The sequence below is a fragment of the Ammospiza caudacuta genome, chromosome 3 (assembly GCF_027887145.1).
Source record: "Ammospiza caudacuta isolate bAmmCau1 chromosome 3, bAmmCau1.pri, whole genome shotgun sequence".
In the NCBI taxonomy this organism is placed as follows: domain Eukaryota; kingdom Metazoa; phylum Chordata; class Aves; order Passeriformes; family Passerellidae; genus Ammospiza; species Ammospiza caudacuta.
Window position 1 is genome coordinate 64,278,756 of NC_080595.1, and position 16,828 is coordinate 64,295,583.

Here is a 16,828-nt window from a genome sequence, read left to right on the forward strand (position 1 = left end):
GAAGGTAGGGCTAGAAAACAAACCAGTGATGGTTGCAAATTTATCCCAGACATGGGCAAAGGATCCTAAGGTTTGGCTTGTAAATGGATAAGAGGATAAGTGACTGTGGAACACTGAGGAGGAAGGGGAGAACCTGACCATTTTTTGTGTCATGTCAACAGGTGACACACAACAGCAGTGCAAGACAAGGGGAAAACATGGTTTCAAATCCTCTGACACTTTGCTGTAGTTGGACAAGATTTTTATGCTCAGCAAGAAGCTTCTATTAACAGCACAGGGAAATGGCCAATAAATGATTGCCTGCTGTTCAGAAACACTGTGTGAACACAGCTTTTTTGTTTCACATATATTTTGTTTTGTCTTTTGGAAGTTAATTTAGTGCTTTGTTCTTAGAGAAGTATGTAATTGCTGGATTTGCTGAAGTCAGTTTGTAAATTGGTCAAATTTGCCCTAGTAAACGCTGAAGACTTTTTGTTTCAGTGGAGTATTTAGCCAGTATTATGTGTTTTTGAAAAGTGTCTTTCAAGTAAATTGCTCTTGCTGGTTGGATCAAAGTAAGTGTATGCTTTGCTGGCAGGGACAACTTTGAAATGAGTTAAGAGACTTTCCCACCTCCCAGGGAGAAAATAGTGTATGGAGTTAAGAAGCAAGATTTCAGGCTTTTTTTCCTAGCTAATATGCTTAATTTTTATACACAGGCTCCTGCATGAGTGAATTTAAAGGACATTAAAAGGTATTTTCAGATAAGCATGTGAATAAAGAATGGTTGGAGGTGATGATCTCAAGGTCTTTTCAATCCTAAATTGTTCTATGATTCTAGTAATTTATTTTTGCTTTAAGTAATTTAAACTTCTGTTCCAAACTTTTGCTGCCAGCTATGGGACAGTTTCAACTTCTGACTTTATTTTTACTATACTATCTCATAAATAAATATATTGTTTATGTAGGAAGCTTTCAGATATCTGTTTGAAAAATATATTAATATCTCTCGAATAGAAGCTTCATGGCTTTTTATGAATGAACTGGAGAACTTTAAATGAAAGAAATCAAGTGACTACCCTCGAAACTCCTTTTGGAGGAGAGCAAAATCCTTTCATCCTTTGCAGAGAGGGTGAGAAACCATAAAAGAGATGGCCAGAAAGACTGGAGAGGGGAAACATAGAAAATGATGGTTTGGGAAATAAGATTTTCTTGAAAAATGAAAATTGCGCATCTCTTTTTATGTGTACTCTGACTTGATATACGAAACAAACTTATAAATGAAAACATCATCTTGAATACAGTGGTTACACTCCTTTTTTTATGGAATGTCTTTTTCTTTAAGTGTCTTCCTGCAACTGGTTTGGCTAATAATCTATGAAAAGGGATGCTACCCTCTGGTTTGTCAGTGAAAAGCATTTTGACTTGACCTCATTTTATTGTCAAATCTATTCATTAATGGCCTAGTGGGAAGGTTTGGGTTGGTTTGGGGGTTTTTCCTACTTTAGTCTTACTGATCAAAAAGACAGCTAAGTTAAAAGAGACAACACATTAAGAATGATGTGAATTCAATATAAAAATTTTCATTTTTAAGTGTGATAGATTTTTTTTTTTAATTTTAGAAGAAATTTTAGTAATTACTTTCATGTAATTTAGTTTAAATATAAAATTATTTGTATTGACCTGTCAAGGTAGCCCTTGTTATAAACTGGGCTATTAAAATGGTGTCTTTCCCAACTTTTACCTAGAAAAGTTTGTGTACGAAGTATGGCATGTGTTGTCTAGATACTCTTGTCTGACATCTCAGTAACAGTCTTTCTCACATGCAAATATTGGAATACAGTCCTAATTTGTTAGTTTTTAGAGAGGGCATGAAAATTTCTATAGGTATAATATTCCATTCCTTATTTTCACTTTCCTCAGGCTGCACGCACTAAAAAAATAGTTCAGCTAACTGCTGTGAGCCTAATTTCACATTGCATCAATTTTAGGAACTCTTGCTGCAGTGACAATTTTTATCTCATATTTTTGGTTTTTTTGAAAATGGGAAAACATAAAACCAACCAAACTCAAATCCTGTTTATTTCTTTCTGTCTTATCCTTTGATTAGTTTCTCCACTGTTCACTGGGTAGAAAAAGAGTTTGAAACTAAATAAAAATTTAACAACTGAGACTACATAGTAAATATTTACAGTTTTTGATGTATGGATGTATAAGAGCATGGAGGGACGTGCATGGAAGAGCATCTTCAGAATGAACGAGCTATTTTTTGTGTGCTAGTTAATGTAATGGTTTATGTTAGAGCTCTGTAAGCTGGTGGAATCATGAGGTGCTGTAGTAACTTAATCGCACAGAGATGCAAGGGTCTGCTGAAGATAATTGTCTGAAAATAACCACCCTGTGTCAGTGTTCAAAGCATTCCCTTTAATGGTACTTCTGGATTTTCCCCTTGGAAATTAAAATGTTTGATTAAAAAGTAGTTCTTTTTGTAGGTCATATGTATTTCCATTTCAATTAAGGACTATTCTACTATCACAAGTTTGTGGTAAGGATATGTTTGGTTATTTCTTTCAAAATTATCTAAAAGAGCCTTTTAACATATGTCCAAGTTATCTATTTTTGTAGTTGTTTAACTCATAATAGTAGCAGGAGAGTATTTGAGGTGTAGTGAGAGATGCTGCTGAATTTCTGGGTTTTGCACTTCATAGAATTGTGCTTTAAAGCCTTGGAACCTAATCACTTTTTTTGTTAATAATTGAGTGCCTCAGTCTTCTGGTGTGCATCAAAAGTTTACTTTGCATACAAGGTATAAAGTGTTTTCTAGGTTGAAATCAGACATGTCTAAATGTCTAAACAATATTCAGCTTGGATATTATAACCATCTGTTAATGTTTCCTTATACTCAATTGTCCTGGTAATAGCATACTTCCTTTTCTACTCTATATTGTGTGTGGATGGAGTTTCTACAGCAAACAGAAGTTTTTATTGAAGCTCTCTAACAGCGTCTTGAAATCTTCTATGTTGCTAGGGAGAGTGGCAATTTAGACAGGAAAAAATCCTATGTGCACATGCAGGTATGTGTTAATACCCCGACATATCCATAATAAATGAGTTAGCTCACAATGAAAGCATTTTGTCCTCAGGAGTCCACCCTGGATGCAAGATTTGAGGCATTCAATACCTTACAGTGAAATGGCATAAGATGAAGAGGAAGGAGGAAAAGAAAGCATGACTGTTAGTAAGGGATTGTTCTCCATATCTCTCAGGCACAAGATGAATAGCCCCTGAGTCCCTAGATATTCTGACATCCACTGAATTTATTGTTCTACAAATACCCTGAATTTTTTCACATCCACAGACCTGTTTACAGCGCAGAGATGGATCACACAGGTTTTTTTCTTTAGTTTGTATTGTCCTTATTCATCACTTAGTTTTGTCAGGCCCGTGACGTTTGACTTCGGTTCTGTGCACAGGATTGACTAAGCTTAAGCCAAGGATAGCCAGATATGCCAAAGGACAAAATGACTATTACTCAATTTGTCGTATCTGCCATTATTAAACAGTAATCACAGTGAGAAAGGGGAACAGAAATGCTTTGAATAGCCCTGTCCTATCACTGTTTACCTTGATCGAAATGGAAGTCTGCTTTGCCAAGGTACATGGTTTATTTCCCATTCTGATTACAGAGAAGAAGCCATCTACTGGAATATCAGTCATTGTAGCTATCAGAAAATGCTGGTAAATTAAAGGTGATCTTTGAATATTTTGTAGTATTTTGGTGTGTTAGTAAAAAGTTTTCTCTTTGCTGCCTAGAAAGGAGTTGGCCATAAAAGTTACTGAATCATATTTATGGTTCTCTAAGCAAGGTCTGCAAAAGTAATTTCAGCAAATGTTACGAAGTAAATTAAAAAAGATAGGTTTTGTGAGGTGTTTGTTTTAAAATAATTAAATCTGGGTAGAGCTTCTGTGCTCAAATGTCATGAGTTGAGGTCTTAAGTAAACATGGGTATTGAGTTAAAGCTACTGTTAAGTTTGCAGTTTCAGCTTGCTTTGTAGAAGTAATAGTCATGCTGCTTTAGGTGACACATGATTAACTGAACCTCTCTGGGGCATTACACCACCATGATACAAGATATAATCACACCAATTTTCTTACATATCACAAATGCTTCTTATTTAATATTTTATTAGTATTTGGTTACTGTTCATGTTATTTATTATGCATCCTTCGCCAAAGTATAACTTACCTGACTGAGCAATTAAATTCAAAATTTAATGGTTGTCATTTCAGGCCAGGATAGCTGAGGAGAAAGTGCAGTGGAGGAGACAGCATGTTTCATATGTGAGTGTGTGTGTTCTGGTATCTAGTTTCCAATAATGGAGACTTTATCAGCTTTCTGCAATTGGCACACCTCAAGCTTTGGTTAGTGTCAGGACCGGGATTGCCTGAATGCGGCTGACACACTCCACTGAGACAATATATATAATTGTTGGTGCTGTATGAACACTGTGGGGAGATTTGATCTGTTTAGAATTCTGGAATCCAAAGAGCTGAGTGTTGTAACTGGAATGCATTGAAACCTCAGGCTAAGGTTTGACTGACATGGTTGGCATATCTGGCTTGAAGCTGCAAGAAGAGAGGGTCTGAAATACATGGCTAAGATACTTGGAAGCAAAGCAAAATTCTGTTTATGAAACTGCTTTTTACATATTTCTCTCTCATGTTAAGTTTTGCCTTCACAGACATATGGTCTGTTCATATCAAGCAAGAGTAGAATTTTCCTCTGTGTGTGTGCGAGCACAATTTATATCTGTGGATTAAATGGAAAAATGGGCAAAATAACTTAGAAAAGTACTATCAGCTGAGAAAGTGTTAGAGAAGCAGCAGCAAAAGAAAGTACAGCACTCCAATTTCCAAACTGATTAAAGACAGATTATTGGAAGAAAATCTGAAGAATGTGAACAATACAAATAACTCATGAAATCCGTGACTATTTTATTTCCAAAAATTCTTTCAGCACTGGCTCTTGTATTACTAGATGTTTTGGAAGTGAGGTAAAATCTAGGACTACCTGTAGTGTGATCTACAGTCATTTTGTGTGTGGTTTTTCCTCCCTATTTGGTGATACCCATTATTATGACAACAGTGGGCAGCACCAAACATGCTCATTACACAAGATGTGACAGAGTAATTAGTTGGAGTTTGGAATTTGTGCCAACTGAATATTAGTTTGGTGTCTTTGTTGCTTTCTGATGCCTTGATGCTTGTGTTTCCAGACCCATAGTAACATTATTTTATTTCTGCACTGGCCTTTCAATCTGGTCTTAGATGGAAAATGTTTACTTACCTCACCAGAAGTTCCCCCACCGTTTTAACTTTGTATTTCAAAAGCATAGAAATAAGTTTTGGTTTATAGCTATTTTAGTGTTTCAGGGTGTCAGCCATGAGGAAGCAGAGAATGAGTCTTAAGCATAGTGTAAAGCTCCTGTGAAGCTCCAGTGCTTACAGGAATAAGAGAAACCTCAGGTAATACCTAAATAGAAGACCTAAAAGAAAATGGTGCTATGGAAGTTAAGTGCACTCAATTTTGGAAGAGACAATGCTAAGCTTGTCAGATGAGGATGGAAATGAATCTTAGTTTTATTGAGGGATGCGGCTTGGTGATGGTACTTTTGCTTTGAAAGATGAACCAAAGAAATGGAGTAGTGAAATGATTCTTTTGGACATGCCAACTTTGAAAAGATAGACAGAGAATTAAGGAACATGGAGCTGTAGTTGCAGGAAGCCTTGTTTTCACATGTGCAAATTGAGTGTATTCTGGGAAGGCGTGAGGGGAGCAAGGTGGCAAATGAGGAGAGAGTCTGGAACACAGAAAGCTGTCAAGAAATGCCTGATAGAAGGGAACATTTTGTTGAGGAAAGGAAAAATGAGAAGTAAAGTTTGCATAAGGAGCATGTTATGTGTTAATTTTTCCCTGAAATGATTTTTATTTCCTAAGAAAGGTGTTGGAAAGTCTGACATTGAATGAAAACATTGGAAGTTGTTTTAGGATCTCCATGTTTATTTTGGTAGTGTTGTACAAGTTACCTTGGACTTAAGGGAGTGTTTCTTTTATAGAGTTAAGATGAGCTTGCTCAGTGTTGTATGTCAGTTGCAGGTATTACACATTGCAATCAGTGTTCTTTAGATCATAGCTGCCAAGAGATTTGGGAAATAGACCTTAAAAGTTACGTGGAAAAGAGCTGTGTCTGTTTTATGCAAGGAAATTCGGAAAGGAATCTGGTAACTCTATGTGGATCAGTTGAACTTATGAAAATATATGAAAATGTTGCTAATTAAAAATGGCATCATGAGTCTGACAGTTTATCAGCATCTCTGGATAAACATAGTTAATATCTGCTGAGACACAGTACCCTGTTCATTGTTTGTAATCAATATCTTGTCCAAATTCAAAGTATGTATTGGGTCATGTAAGCACATTCATGCACACATCTCAATATCAATTACTAAATGCAGAAATATTTTTATGTGCTATAAGTGGATGGCTTGTTCTTCTCTAGTGTCTCTAGTATCTCATTTGGACATTATGTATATATAACCAGATGTTATATATACATATATATATGATAATATGTGTATGAGTGTATATGTAGTTGAACTTTGTACTACATTTAGGATTGTAGTTTTATTTAAAAGATTTTTGGCAATTGATATCCAGAAGAAGTAGTGTAAACAGATCAAGGTCTGTAGATTTTAACACAGAGATGGATTTTGAATAATTTTTGTAGCTCATCTTTAGAATTGTGAAAATGAATATTATTGCACATGTATTTAAAATGTGAGCAAAAAGTAAATGTATATTCTATGGTGAACTTTGCTAATTTAAACCTACATGGATTTTCCACTAGGAAACAAAAGAGAATTTGTGACAGATACGGGCACTGCCTTCTCAGTATTTATTGTGGTGGAGCAATGTACTCTTGGCTTTTGCCTGGTATTTGTCTGTGGTTGTTAAAGCTGTGTTATAATGTTGGGAATTTCTTGTGGCCTGTGGTGTTCTGCAAACCTTTGTGAACTGAACACGATGATAATTGGCTGTGACTGCAGAAGCCACAGTCTGGTAAGGAGAGAAATCATCATTCCAATCGCAAACCCTAATTTACTCCCACTTAAGAATTGCCTTTGTCATCTTTTATAAAATGTCATGTAAGTGAAAAGCACTGTGTTGAACATAATGCAGAGTGCTGTGATACAGATATCAACTGGATCCCCTGGTGGGATAATGTCCCTGCCCCCTCAGTGGAAAAAAGGGCATTTTAAATATAGGTTATGACTTTCCTTTAATAGCCAGTGGCACAATCTTTAATAACTTACAACGGCTTGCAATAATGAACAATGAACCTTGAGAACAGAGATTCTAAAATATGTTTGTCTTGGGCTTTAAATTTATCTTAACCTATCTGAAGGTTACTGGTAAGGATGTCCTTCTCTCTTATCTGCTCATTGTAGATAAAAATTGCAATTTTACGAGGTGAAAGGTGAGTACTCATCTATGCAGTCTTTTTCTGCCATTTAATAATCCATCTGTTAGAAAATTATTTTATAGGCATGTTAAAAATATGTGTTTTGAATTAAAAGAAGCTATGGTAAGTTTGCTCTGCTCATTATAAAACCTAAGCTGTGTTTCAAGAATAGTAATTGCTTTGTGTTTCACAGCAGTTTTTCTGAACAATTAAAAAAAACCCCAAACAAGTTGGTGCATTATCCTGAAAAAGTTCAAAGAATGTTATTATGAATGATTCTTGGTTGTTTCTCCCTTTTGGGAGACAATATTAATTTGGGAAGTATTTTTGCCTTCCTTTTTCTGTGGAGAAAAATGATACATTCAAGTGCAATACCAGAGACCAGAAACCTTAATCATTTTGGTAGGCAAAATTCTGAAATAGTTTATGTCGTACACCTAAAGGTCTGCTCAGTATTTATCTTCAGCACTTAAAAAATATAAAATGGATTTGTTTTGAGAACAGAGAGACCCTTTTCTCTTGGATTTAGGATTCATCATTCCTTTGTTTGACTTTTCAGATTAGCTTGTTTGTTCAAAGGCTAGTTGAAGTATCAGATGTCTTTGCAGATTGATAGTATAGGGAAGGTGGAAAGGAAAACAACTATAAGACTTTAGTGGATATATTGAAGTTAAGGGTTTTAAGGGAGGACAGAGGAAATTCGTTGCCCCAAGTCTCTGTCTGGTTAATTTTTATCTTTGTGTGATGTGCCCTACTTGACTTGTCAGTAACTTGTCTGCTCTGATCCAGTTTCATTTGTTGAGCTCCTTAATAGTGTGTAACCCCTTCATCCTTCTCCCTGCAAACTGAGAATATAAGTTGCTGAATACCTTTAGCTTTCTACTCCAAATTAAATTTAAGAAACTACAATGATTCTGTATTTAATTCTTTTACTGTTAATGATGCAATGCCTAAAAGCTCTAAAAATATCCCAGGAAAATATACCTGGAGAAACCCTTCTGAGTTAATTTAACATATTGGTCACTGCTAGTGGCGGGGAAATGTAGATCTGGTATCATTCCTGACTGATGTTTATCTACTTAGCATCACAGATTTCACAGCTATTACTTTTGCTACTTTGTCTTCTTTGTTATCTTTTTTACTACATTTACTGCCCTGAAAAATAAATATTTCACTGTCACAATCTCAAATACAAGTTTCTTCTCTAAGTAGGAAATTAGGAAATTAATCTGACTTGTCTGACTTCATTAACCAAGGCATGTGATATTATGTATAACCAAGTAGTAGTGACAATTTAAATGGTTTCAATGTTGGTCTAATGTTTTCAGAAGAAGGAAGATAATATTCAGAAAGACTTGTTGAAACTACATCTTAGCATCTGGAGGCCTGGCATATCTAGTATTTAGAGACTTTTTCAAGGTCTCTCTCTTAGTAGCTCTCTCTCTTTGTAGCTCTCTAGGTTGTCGAAGTGAAGGCAAAATCATCAAAATTTGGTCCCAAGTGTACACCCTAGATAAGACATGTACAAGGATGTCAGTTAATATATTTTGAAAGATTCAGCTAGTTTTGTTTGTTTAGGGTTTGTGGGGTGGTTTTGATTTTGTGTTGAGTTTTTGTGTTTTGCCTTTTTTTTTCCTTCACAAAATTAAATTTTAGAGTGAAAAGCTGTGGGCCCCATTGTGTACCTGTGGAAATGCATTTTGGTTTTTTTTTAAAGGTATATCATTTTATGGAGACAGAGACAAAACTTTAAGCTCTTTCTTCTTCAGGGTCTCAATTTCAATGTATCCTGCTCTCAAAAACCACCTGGTTCTTCTGCTTTTTCATTGACAAATACGAATTTTGTAGGCTTTGCTGTCACTTTACCAACCATGACGAATTAATTTCTTTCAGTTGTAGTAGGAATAAAAAATAAAGGTGTTGAATCAGTTATTAGGCATGGCTTGGGGTTGTTCTTCTATTCTAACCCTACGTGGAAATTTTTCTGCTTACCTTAAAGGTGCAACCTGTCAAACTGATTTGTTCAAAGCTACTGTGGAGCAATAAATAATGGCTAACAAAGTTTAGCTTGAATTCCTTTGCTTCACTGTGACAAAGGCCATTTTATACTTGATTTCTTTGCAGTAATGTGCTTCTGGAGAACTTGCTTGCTCTGTCTTTTCTATGCACTTGTTTTACCTATAAATTAGGGCCCTATGATTATCCTTGATAAATATATGGATTTGCTGGGCTTGTAGTTACTGCTAATACACTGTCATCACTTAAAAGACTATAATGACTACCCTCTTAAACTTCTGGTCCATTAAAGCAAAACACAGAAAAGCTTTGAGATACAAAAAAAAAGAAAGAAAAAAGTATCAAAAAAAGCATACAAGTTAATTTATGGAGTCAGCTCCATAGTCCAGGGCAGCATGATCATTTAGGCATGGATTCTCACATGGGAATTAGCACATTTTTTTTTTTTATTATCAAAAAACTTGCTTATTCATATGTCAGCATTTGTCAGGGAAGTATCTGTGAGCTCACCCTACAAGTGCCGAGGGTAGGGCAAGGCTGTTGGAAGTACATTGCATTGTCCCTTGAAGCAGTGTCTCTGCTTCTCTGTGCCTAAAAATGGTTGCTGGAGAACATTTTACAGCTCAGAACTTTGTTGATGGATGATAGTATATTTTTACTAGGTTATTAGGGAAGGGGATAGCAAACCTTTCCAGGCGACTTATTCAAATAGTGCTTCAATCATCCCACAAATGTTTCATAGGCAGGAATCATCATAAAACCAGCAGGTGTTAGTTGGTAGCCAGCATTCTGGCTGAATACATCTAGTAAATATTAAAAGTTGTAAAATGCATACATGAAACATTTCAATTAACAGTTTCTACAGAGGAAATGATTATATTCAATCCAACCCATAGTGAGTTATCTGGAAAATACATAGTCAAAACTGAACTTAAGCCCTTCTGTTTAATGTAAGTGAAATAAAACTATTTTGTAGGACAACAGTTTTGGAAAATCAGAATGGTCGAAGTTCAAAGGTAACTCTGTGGGTTATCAAGTCCTGCTCAAAAATTTTCCACATTATAGGGAATTCCCAAAAGTCATTGGAAGTCAAAAAGAACTGACCTCTGCTCTAGGTTTGGAGAAGTGGCATTATGCCAAGCTTGCATTCCTGCATTTTCAGGTAGCTACCCATGTTCCAAAGGACTGCTTCTGTGCTACTGGGAAGAGTTTCCTTAAGCTTTTAGTCTATCACAAAAATAAGCAAAGCACTGAGTATTTCATGTGGGTTCTTAACTTGTCTCTTACTGCTGCTCTCCCAATTTTAGCCTTTAAATGTTGTGATTTACAGTGTAATCAATATTTTGTTGCCCATGGCTAAGAGTCATGCTTTTGTACATGTCATTACTGTTATTTTAAAATCTGAATCATGTAAGAGCTTCCACCCTTAAATGTTTTGGGTTTTTGATGATCTGGTGTTTATGGGCTACATAAGGATATTTTTTCTCAAGTTCTTCAGTCAGTCAAGAGCAGGGAGGGATTTTACAAAACTGTAAATATTCCCACATGATGAACTACTACTGCTCCAAAGCCAGAGTAGCTGTAACTCATCCATGTGTGGTGCTTCATCCAGATATTTTCTAGGAGGAGCCTAGAAATATTTGGCATAAGTAACTTGAAAGAAGTAAGCAAAGATAAATGCAGAGATGTGTTTTTTTTTCCTTTCTGATGTTCACTGTGTTGCTAACACAGTGGTTTCCAGGGTCACAGAGTCTAATTGCTAGCTTTTCCTGCCATCAGACAATTGTCATACAGGTCCTTCCAAAGGCTTGTTATGCTTCATATTAATTATCTGTTCTCTGGAACATGTATCTTGTTTGTGGAAGTAAAACATTGTTATTAGTTCTCATCATGTTTGAATTGTTTAGCTCAACAAAACCTAACCTACAGTTCTTGCTTTCACACAAAGAGATGATTTTATGCTTGTTGTGTGGCTTTGTTTTCTGTTTGTTTTTTTTTTTTCCTCAGGGATTGAATAGGTAGCTAGGTCACTTACTACTAATAAATTGTTTAAAAGATCACCCTTTAGGACCCTTTGAAGGCATGTTTTTTTGTGTGTGATTCTTCACCAGAGAGGACGAATAGAGATGAATCTTGTAGTACATATTTGCCTGTGTCAAGTGAAACTTTAACGTAACTTTAGGGATGAGAGGAGTTGTGAATGTCAGGGTTCTTTGTGGGTGACTGAGATGGTCAAAGAATCTGAGATGACCAGCTGAGCTAGATACCAGTGACAAGACAGCCTTAACTCCTTTGGCTTCCAATGTCAGGAGGTGTTTTATTGAGGAAAAAAGAAGTAATTGGGTGTTAGCTGGCCTGGCAGACTTGAGATTCCAGAGTTTTCACCCAAGTGTTTGATTTGCTGTGCTAAAATTCTCCTGGGTCATGTCAGCTGCAAAGGCTGCCTCACAGGATTGCTTGAGCATTCAAGTGGAATTAATTGTGTTTTCATGATTTCCAAATTAGTTCAGCAAAATTGTCTGTAACTTTCACAAGGGAAATGCTTTTTATTATGTCAACAAAATTTTTGTATGTTAGATAAAATTTCTTTAGCTGCCCCTCTCAGCTAGCTTCCATTAAGCGTCGTATTTTGCAACATGACACTGTTTTGATGTTTATATTAATTTTTCATTTCTTGGTAATTAAAACCTTTGATTCAGTGTTTTAAAATGCCTTTAACACTGTGAAAGCATTGAATAGGGCTAGAAACATGTCAGTGAATAGGATTTGTTACTGTTTTATTTATAATTGGTCTTGCTCTACGTGGCATTTCATCTGCAGAGAATCATTTTATTGCAAAACAAACTTTCTTCTATGTGCTGTTTAACCTTTATCAATTCTATTGCAAGTACTAGGTATGGGTATATCTGGAATACCCTGCTGTGCTGTTACAAAACTGAAAAATAATGAAAGAAAGAGGTGTGTATGAAGTAGAAAAGAATTTAAAATTTTTCTTTTTATATTCTTATGAAAGACTGAAGTTTTATGTCTGATGAGGTTAATATAACACATCTGGTGAAGTTTGATATAATTTCACTGCTTCTTTTGGTTTGGTTGGGGTTTTTTGTTTGTTTTTGTAGGGGTTTTTTTTGTAGTTTGTTTTTCAGTGGTTTTGCTTGTTTGTTTTGGTTTTTTTGTGCTGTACTCTGGTTTTACTGTGGCTTGTCACAGATGTGTTAACTTCTGTCTGCACACAGCTCTCTCGTACACCTTTCCACCAAGCACTGGAATTCATCCATGTACAGGTTGGATTTCAGATAATCCAGCTAGTAGAGACCCTACTATGCCTGAAAAAAAGTATGTTGTAGGTTGAATGCTTTATGGAAATTACAGTATCTAAATTTTTCCTTTTAAAAACTTCCTTATATTTTTATCTCCAATTCTTCTTCATCTCTCCGTAATTATATGTATTAGAGCCTAGCAGGAAAAAATTGTCAGTGAAACACTACATTTCTATTGTAACTAAACCTTTTAATGCTGACTGAGGCATTGCTTTCTATATATGATGATGTGGCAGGACTGATGTCAAAACTGGGAGATTGCGCCTCCTTCACTACCATGCTACCATGACTAGTCAGAACTAGTCAAGTGGAGAAAGGACAAAGAAAATTGTCCTTGTCTCCAAATTGTGCTGAAAACACCATTCTTGCTGATGTTGCATTGCTTACAAGAAAACAACTTTTACAAATCCTAGGAAGAATTGTATTCCTAAGGGTAGACTTTGGGCTACAAAATTGTTTTCTCTCTTTTCTGACTACATTAATTGACTAGGTATGCTTTGGGAGTGCTTGTTTCGATCAGTGCCTCAAATGAGCTAATGAGGATGGTACATAAACTTTTGGATCCTGACAAGAGTTAAAAATTCGGTGAGGCCAGTCCTTAAGAAGTACATTTCTTATATTTCTGCAAGTGCAGGCTTAGCCTTTGTGATGATTGCTTCACAGCCCTAACAATGCATCCTACAATGTGGAGGTTGAAGTATTTCTTAAGCATTAAACTTCAATAACTAAATGCCTGTAGGAGTTTCTGCTGTAATAATTACTACTTTTTCCATTGCATTCAAACACTGTTGAGTATTTAAATTGGTCAAAAATGTTTATTTCTGGAATAATATTAGATAAGTAATGATTGTCATCTTTTAGATTTTGGAGCCGGGATATGAAAAGGTATGTGTTGTTTTCCAGTGCCTAAACCAAAACAGCTTTCATTTATTTATTTATTTTTATTTTTATTTTGTTCTTCTTATCATTTTCACACCTAATTTTTAGCCTGTAGCCCTTTACAGATGACAAGTTTATAGGTAAGAGTGATGTGATTAACAGAATCTAGATCTAGTTAGATTTCCAAATATCCCCCTGCACAAACCTATAGTGAAGCCAAGCTGACATTCTATGAGATGCTTCCTTAGATACAGAATTGTGTCATCATGTTCATATGGGACCACAGTGGGTGCCAAAAAACAGTACAAACACAGAAGTTTGTAGGTAAAAGCTGCACTGGAATTGCAAGGACAGTATGTAATTATGAGGTCTTGTAGAAGGACTTGCCAACTGAAAGTGATTGGAAAATAAAATGACAGGAACATTTTAGTGTTGATAATGAGATATAAAAAAATGCACACTCCATAGAATCTAAATTTCACACACACAGAATGATGGACTCAGTGGAAGCTTGCCATTGCCACTCTGCAGCAAAATCGCAGGGTTCATAAAAACATCAGCATAGAGCCCAGTGATGGTCAAAAGAAGAAAATAAAGTGTTAAGAATGGTTAAATAAGTTCAGTGTAAATTAGGTAATGGTGTTAAGCTGTTGTATAAATTATGACTCACCCATATTTTGATTACTGTGTGCCAACTCTCTTCTCGTTATCTTCAAAAAATATATTCTTGTTAGAGCTTTAGAGAGAAGGATGAGCATGATCAAAGAACAGGAAATGGTTTTTATATGAACAATCTGGTTTTGGCTGAACAATCTGGGACTCTTCAAATTTGAGACAAAATTACTTTTTCATTTACATTTGGGATATATACTACAGGTTTACAAAGTTGTGAATAATATACAAGGCTGGCTAGGATCAATTTGTCACTGATTTGGGTCATTAAATGAAGTCTGGTATAAACCATAAAAGTGGAAATCTCTCTTAATGCTGTCAATAGGAAACCCATAGATTTTTCCAAATGGCACTGTGTTCACTAAAAGCTTGCATGGTTTTTGGGAGAAAATGGCCCAGTATATGGACAAGAAATACGTTGGGAATGACTAAATATGTAGGAGTGTGTCCAGTTCAGGGAGTTCTGGCCCTGGATCTTAATTTGTGTCTGAATGTAGGTGCTTCATGAACAAGGATTTTCAATTTTATTTGGAGAAGAAAATGACTACTTGTGTATCATCTTGGAACTATGTAGAACATTCTGGGACCAAGTCCTGGTTCCCTTGAGTAGCATTTGAATTACCTGAAATATTCAGCACTTGCCATTCTCATTCATTGTGTCAGTTCTAGTACAAATGAGACAGGATAGCTGTCTCCATAAGCCTGCTCTGTGCCAGCCCAATTCATCCCCTGGAAACAGTTTCTCTCCCTTCTCCATTAATGAAAGTGAGCATCTTTCAGAAGTGCACTATATGGACATGCAATTAAATTGTAATAAGTGGAAGGACATTTATGGTTGTGCAGACAGCTAATGTTTTCTGCTGAGAGTGATAATCTGAATTATTTTTCAGCTAAAACAAAAGTGTCAAAGCCATTCTTTCTAGGACTGCAAACTGAAGAGCAGTGCAGATGAAGTGCAGGACTCACTCTCGAAGACTTGTGTCTTATTAGGATAAGACCCCTCTGGTGAAAGCAGTGGCTCAACAATCTGTTTTTTCTCAAGAAGTTTGTGTATTTGAGGAAAAGAACTACTTCAGATTCTTGCCTGACTTGTCAGCATTTTGAACTGCTGTTTTCACCTATATATGCAATTGCCTTTTTCCATTTCCCATTTTAAATGTGAACGGACGTTATCAAATTAAAGCCTGGTAATTTTTTAACTGAGCAGCACTTTTTTGCTTTATTTCATCCATAGTTATGAATATTTCATAGTTGTATTTGTACCAATTATGAATATAAAAATGATACTATATATATGAAATATTAGTGCTCTGATATCTGTCTTTTTAATTATTGTATTTTTTTTCTTACCTTGGGAACCTTGTGCCTTATAACTTTGCATAAATTCTTATCTTTCCATGTTTCTCCATGTTTTCTGGGTTTTTTTTTTTGTTACTTTTCTTCCTCTCATGGTTCTCCATGTCTTTTATCTTTCTATTTGCTGTGGATTTCTCCTTTTCTGATAGCTTCCTACTCCTGCAGGGTGGAGATTACTAAAATGCATCTAGCAGAGGGGAAAAAAATTGAAGTAAATTAATTCCCAGCAGTATCCCAAGAAATGTAGCTTTCTGTCCTCTGACTCCCAGTGTATGAAGGTATCAACACATAGGAGAAGGACACACTTATATAGCCAGAGCCTTCCTGAGAATTGGATGTAAGTTATTTCCAAGTGAATCCATAACAATCCAGTTAAAATGAGGTGCAAATTTAGTTCAGTTCATAGAATTGGCGCACAAATTTCTGAACTAGACTTTGAGAAACAACGGACTTTCAGAGTTTGTGTATGTTATAGAACTGTATTGTGCTTTAAAGAAACCAGTCTGTCAGAAGGACTTTAAATATAATGTTTCTTTCTTACTGAGTTGTCTTCCATACCATGCAGCCATTTAAGTAAGAAAAAAAAAATCCAAACTATTAAAGAATTAAAGATAGTTATATTGATGTTTGTTACTGGGAACAAGTGCCAGCTCTCTGAAAATGCCTGAAGAGTGGGTAGACATTGTCAAACAGTGCTCTGGTCAGAAAGGTCAATGGACAAGGCACACTATGAAAGTAGGGCTCCCAGACACTAAATTAATTTCCATCATGCTCTTGTTGGCCAAGGCAGGAGCAAGAGGCAGAGAATGAAGTGGTTCTTGTAACTAAATTCCATTTGGGTGCAAATAAAATTAGAAGGAAAAAAAAGAAATTGGCTAGAAGTGCAGTCTTAGCAAGAATGTCTGGAGAAACTAGAAGAAGGATTATAGTCCAGTGCTATCAAAATATACATTCCCCACAGGCACCTTCTTTCTGCAGTCAAAGCACAATTTCAGGAACTCTCTGAACCACCACCAAGCAATTCTTTGTTATTAATGGCCCATTTGGGTGGGACAAGACACCGGATGTGAAGACAGTGTCTT

General features: G+C 35.8%; 1 protein-coding gene across 3 annotated transcripts in view; it reads left to right on the forward strand.

The window, feature by feature from the left end:
* PTPRK (protein tyrosine phosphatase receptor type K) overlaps positions 1-16,828 on the forward strand; it is a 382,880-nt gene that overhangs the window by 154,023 nt on the left and 212,029 nt on the right. The window lies entirely within an intron of this gene.